A 6,421-nucleotide genomic window follows, 5' to 3' on the forward strand; every position below is an offset into this window, starting at 1 on the left:
AGAGAGATTCCATTTCACCCCAGTCCTCTATACACCTTTTTTATACCATCCAGAATCAGCCTGTTACTTTGAGGTGTAAAATACACAGGGCCTGACAGAATACAACTGTGTCCTGAAGTCTGTAGAGAGATTCCATTTCTCCCTAGTCCTCTATACACCTCTTTTACACCATCCAGAATCAGCCTGTTACTTTGAAGTGTAATAAACACAGGGCCTGACAGAATACAACTGTGTCCTGAAGTCTGTAGAGAGATTCCATTTCTCCCCAGTCCTCTATAAACCTTTTTTACACCATCCAGAATCAGCCTGTTACTTTGAGGTGCAAAATACACAGGGCCTGACAGAATCCAACTGTGTCTTGAAGTCTGTAGAGAGATTCCATTTCACCCCAGTCCTCTATACACCTTTTTTACACCATCCAGAATCAACCTGTCACTTTGAGGTGTAAAATACACAGGGCCTGACAGAATCCAACTGTGTCCTGAAGTCTGTAGAGAGATTCCATTTCACCCCAGTCCTCTATACACCTTTTTTACACCATCCATAATCAGCCTGTTACTTTGAGGTGTAATATACACAGGGCCTGACAGAATACAACTGTGTCCTGAAGTCTGTAGAGAGATTCCATTTCTCCCCAGTCCTCTATACACCTTTTTTACACCATCCAGAATCAGCCTGTTACTTTGAGGTGTAATATACACAGGGCCTGACAGAATCCAACTGTGTCCTGAAGTCTGCAGAGAGATTCCATTTCTCCCCAGTCCTCTATACACCTCTTTTACACGATCCAGAATCAGCCTGTTACTTTGAGGTGTAATATACACAGGGCCTGACAGAATAAAACTGTGTCCTGAAGTCTGTAGAGAGATTCCATTTATCCTCAGTCCTCTATACACCTCTTTTACATGATCCAGAATCAGCCTGTTACTTTGATGTGTAATATACACAAGGCCTGACAGAATACAACTGTGTCCTGAAGTCTGTAGAGAGATTCCATCTCTCCCCAGTCCTCTATACACCTCTTTTACACCATCCAGAATCAGCCTGTTACTTTGAAGTGTAATAAACACAGGGCCTGACAGAATACAACTGTGTCCTGAAGTCTGTAGAGAGATTCCATTTCTCCCCAGTCCTCTATAAACCTTTTTTACACCATCCAGAATCAGCCTGTTACTTTGAGGTGTAAAATACACAGGGCCTGACAGAATACAACTGTGTCCTGAAGTCTGTAGAGAGAATCAAATACTCCCCACTACTATATACACCTTGTAACTTGTTTTACAGTACCATATAGTTGGTGGCATTTTGGGTAAATTTTCCCCAAAAATGAGGAAGTGTGGTGGAAGAGTCCGTGGAAGTGGGCGAGGGTTGGCAGCTGGTAATGATGGTGTTGGTGGTGGATCTGCTGGTAGTGGCAAAAGCAAAATAGCACCAAATGCAGGAGGTGTTGAGCCTGCGTCATTATCTGGCTCCACAGGGCCTCGATGGTGTAATGTCTACTAGGCCAGAGACAATAGTTCAGCGTCCTCAAATCTCTAGTGAGATCCAAATTCTCACCAATCCTATAGACACCCTCCACCTTGTCATACACCATCCAATTTCAGCCTGTTACATTGAGGTGGAATCTCTCCTGGGCCAGAGACAATAGTTCTGGGTGGGGGTTGCCAGCTGGTCCCGATGGTGGTGGTGTTGCATCTGTTGGTAGTGGCAAAAGCACAATAGCACCTAAGGCAGGAGGTGTTGAGCCTGCGTCATCATCTGGCTCCACAAGGCCTCGAAGGCTCTCTTTTCTGGGACTAGGTAAACCGCTTTTAAAGCCGGAGCTTCAGGAACAAGTTTTGGCTTACATTGCTGACTCAGCCTCCAGCTCTATCACCTCCTCTTCTGAAGTTTTAAAAAATAAAAGCACTGAGTCGTCATTGGAGGCTCATGGTCACGAACCACTCCTTTCCTTGTGTCCTTCACCCCAACCAAAATTGAAGGTTGCGGCCGGCCACACTACAGATTACTCCATGGAGCTGTTTTCACATACCATGCCTGGGTTATCAAGTCAAATCGTGAATTACCCAGGCCAAAATGAATCTGACATGGAGTGCACTGATGCACAGCCACTGCTAGATTTATCTGCTGGTACATTCACTCGGAGCACTACATTGTCCTCGCAGTGTACTGAGCCAGAATCTGACCCTGATGAGACTCAGGTGCCCCTTCCCGCACACTATACCACCATACACGGTGACACAGAGGAAGGTGCACATGACATTGAAGAGGAGGTGATGGATGACCCAGTTGTTGACCCAGATTGGCATCCATTGGGGGAAGAGGGTGCTGCTGCCAATAGCTCAGAAGAGGTGGAGGAGCATCCGCAGCAGGCATCGACATCGCAACAGCTGTTATCTGGCAGGCCCAGAGCAGTCCAAAAACGGGTTACAAAAACCAAAAGAGTTGCAGGACAGCTTGGCCAGACGGTCAAAATAGCACAGCGTCCAAGGCCTCAAAATGTCTTCCATAGTAGGAAGAGTGCAGTGTGGCACTTTTTTGAACAAAATCCTAATGATCAGGCAAAGGTTGTCTATAAGAAGTGCGCAAAGACCTTTAGCCGAGGGAAAAATCTGAGAAATTTGAATACCAGTTGCATGCTTAGACATTTAACCACCATGCACTTGCAAGCGTGGACGGACTACCAAACCTCACATACCACATGTGCACCTGCTCCCAAAGACGGTAGTCAGCAACGCTACATTGTTTCCCCCACTGTAAGCCCACTGGTTAGCACACCACCAGCAGCAAATGTTGAGGTGTCGTTGCAAGGCCAAAGCAGTCAGGGAATCACAATGTTATTGCTACAAAAGACTGAATATAGGCCATCAGAAAGAACACCAACTCCATCACCATCATCAACCCTCTCTCAGTCCGCCATGTCCACTGCTAGTTCCACCATATGCAGCTCTCAAGTCCAGCTCACCCTACCAGAGACTATGAGTAGGACCAGAAAGTACTCATCCTCTCATCCACGTACACTGGGTTTGAACGCCCACATTGCCAAACTAATCTCGTTAGAGATGATGCCCTATTGCTTGGTTGAAAGCATAGCTTTCCGCAAACTCATGGCCTACACAGTACCACGCTATGACCTACCCAGTCACCACTTCTTTTCTCGCAAAGCCATCCAAGCCCTCCAAGCCCTCCACCTTCATGCGAAAGACTGCATTGTCCATGCACTCAAGCAATCAGAGAGTGGAAAGGTGCACCTCACAACTGATGCATGGTCCAGTAGGCATGGCCAGGTCCGTTATGTGTCCATCACTGCTCACTGGTTTAATGTGGTGGATGCAGGGTCCACAGGGGACAGCGGTGGTGGGACAGTGCTGCCTAGCCCACGGTATAGGAAACAGTTGGCTGTAGGCGTTCGACCCTCTTCCTCCTCCTCCTCCAGAAGCGAAAGCTCGTCCACAGAGCACAGTCGCACGAGCACTCCATCCGCAGCTGCTAGTGTTGCACTCGAGGTGTCTCCCTATCGATCAGCTAGTGGAAAGCATCAGCAGGCTGTGTTGCAGATGATGTGTTTGGGCGACAGACACACGGCGGAGGTACGGGCCGACTACTTTCAGAGACAAACTGAGTCATGTCTGGGCAGTCCACATCTTGAGGCAGGCAAGGTAGTTAGTGATAACGGCTGGAATTTTGTGGCAACCATAGCCCTTTCAAAACTCAGACACATACCTTGCCTGGCTCACACCTTGAACCTGGTGGTGCAGTGCTTCCTCAAAAATTATCCTGAGTTAACAGGCCTGTTCCATAAGGTTCGAAGACTGTGCTCGCACATCCGCCCGTCGCCGGTACACTCCAGTCGTATGCAGAAGCTGCAGCGATTGCTCCACCTTCCCAAGCACCGCCTAATTATCGACGTTGCAACAAGGTGAAACTCCACCCTGCACACGGTTGAGCGGCTGTGCGAACAGAGGCAGGCCGTAACGCATTTGTGGGAGGATACACGGGCAGGCACTTTGAGGGCAGACATGGAGTTGACAGGTGTGCAGTGGTCGAAGCTGAAAGACCTCTGTAAAGTCCTTCAGTGTTTTGAGGAATGCACATGGCTGGTAAGCGCAGACGATGCCATCATAAGCATGAGCATCCCACTTATGCGTCTGCTCATGCAAACTTTGACGCACATTAAGGAGCAGGCGTCTGCAGCCGAGGAGGAAGAGGAGGAGGTAAGCCTTGATGACAGCCAGTCATTGTCTGGTCAGGGAAGTCTCGTGGACGAGGTGGAGGAAGAAGAGGAGGAGGAGGATGATGATGGGGATGATTATTTAGGGGAGGAGGATGCATCTCGTGGGGCAAGTGAAAATGTTGGCGTGGCAAAGTCAGGTACAGGGTTTGTGCGTGACTGGAGGGATGTGGATTTGCCAGAAAGTGCTCCTCCACCCAGCACTCGCAGTGCATCATTGACACTTGGAACATTGGCCCACATGTCAGATTATGCCTTGCAGATCCTAAAAAGGGACCCCCGCCAAAATGATGAACAATGACGACTACTGGTTGGCCAGCATCCTGGATCCACGCTATAAAGTCAAATTACAAAACATCATGCCACACGAGAACCTTGACCTAATATTGGCTAATAAACAAGCAACTCTGGTAAACTGGTTGGTTGAGGCAATCCCAGCACACAGCAGCGGTGATGGTTCTCACACGAGCTGTAGGGGCCAGGGGAAGCTTGGAAGAGGTGTTCGTGGTGCACACAGCAGAAGTGGCGTTGGAGACAGCGGTTTCATGACAATGTTGTGGACTGATTTTTCAAGTCCCGCTCACATGACTGGTAATATTGCATCAATTGAAAGTGACAGGAGACAGCAGTTGTCAACTATGGTAACAAACTACTTCTTGTCCCATATCGATGTTCTCCCACACAGGTCATTCCCCTTTGACTAAACTGGACACCTGGCCTGAATTGGCACAATATGCCTTACAGGAGCTCGCTTGCCCAGCTGCAAGTGGGCTATCAGAAAGAGTCTTCAGTGCAGCTGGATCAATCCTGACAGAAAAAAGGACCCATCTGTCAACCCAAAATGTGGATGATCTAACCTTCATTAAAATGAACCATGCATGGGTTTCCAAGGATTTTGTCCCACCTTACCCTGATGACACATAGGTTGCCAGAAAAAATGGCTTGCTTTTGTCCTCCTCTTCATTGGACTTGACCAATTTCGCCTTTAGCAGCAGCTGAATGTCCCACATCAACATATACAAGTAATAGAAAAAACTGACGGAACATCTAGAACTAGTCTGAATAGGTGCATACCAAAAGGCAACTTACATATTAAATAGAAAATGGTAGCACACCAAATATGAAATATGTGAAATACGAATAGCAAAATGGCTTTTGTAATCTAGAACATATGAGATACTTAGCACAAAATTTGGCCAAAAGATGTGAGCCCATTCATGTACTGGTGTCCTAAGGAACTCATTTGAACCAGTCACTTGAGACAGTATACTGGAACTGGTGGCCAAATCATAGGCAAAAATGTCAGTAGACATGAATGGGTGGGGAGTAGAGGAAACGACTGGTGCAAACGCCAATAAAATACAATATAGGAATGGATTTAGTTTGCACTCGGTCTTGTTTAAATGAGGTGCTGGTGTAACGGACCTAGTGGCCCCAACATAGAGTAATTATAATTCACCGCTCTTAGGCGCTTTAGGTGTGATATAACCGATTACACGTACTCTTCACTAAATATTTACAGATCCCCACCAGCCATTGATGGCGATGCGGCACCTCTAGAAGGACATTAGCATGTAACTAGGTACCATACAGCTCTTCTCTATGGCTCCCACACTGTGTCCCTCACATGCTGATTTTCTCACCATTCCTTGCAGTCTCTATGTGACACTACAGGGATCTCCAGCCCTCCTCTTTGCTCCCTTCTCTTATCTGGCACTGGAATAAGGTAATTACATACCTCTTTTTGTATCTCATTATGCCTCATTTGTTACCGGATCATTTGACAGTTTGTTTTTTGTAAATATGTAAATTCTTTGTTAAACATATGATCTATATGGTGTGATCCATTGATTGATGTGCAAATATACACCAGGACGACCTCCTTATTTTTGCTCTTTTTTTTCTGCACATATGTAAATATGATTCTATAATTATTTGTTATTGATATGTTTCTTTTTATTTTACAGCGATTGTGTGATAAAGGCTCCGGCTCCCATTGCATTATTCTGTTACGCTCCCAGATTGTGTGTTAATAAAAACTTAAGCTATTTGGCATGATAATCCACAAGAGTGTGGTGAGTTATATCGCATCAAGAAAAAACTTTCCTCGTAGTCAGCAGGATTTGAACCTGCGCAGGGAGACCCCAATGGATTTCTAGTCCATCGCCTTAACCACTCGGCCACGACTAC

The 6,421-nt window shown here is 46.6% G+C and overlaps 1 non-coding gene across 1 annotated transcript; it reads right to left on the bottom strand.

Moving 5' to 3' along the window:
• Window positions 1-6,339: 6,339 nt before the first annotated feature.
• TRNAS-AGA (transfer RNA serine (anticodon AGA)) lies at window positions 6,340-6,421 on the bottom strand. Its single transcript has one exon. It is a non-coding gene; the product is annotated as a tRNA-Ser (tRNA).

Source organism: Dendrobates tinctorius, unplaced genomic scaffold (genome assembly GCF_039654945.1).
Source record: "Dendrobates tinctorius isolate UK_male_01 unplaced genomic scaffold, ASM3965494v1 ptg000251l, whole genome shotgun sequence".
Classification (NCBI taxonomy): domain Eukaryota; kingdom Metazoa; phylum Chordata; class Amphibia; order Anura; family Dendrobatidae; genus Dendrobates; species Dendrobates tinctorius.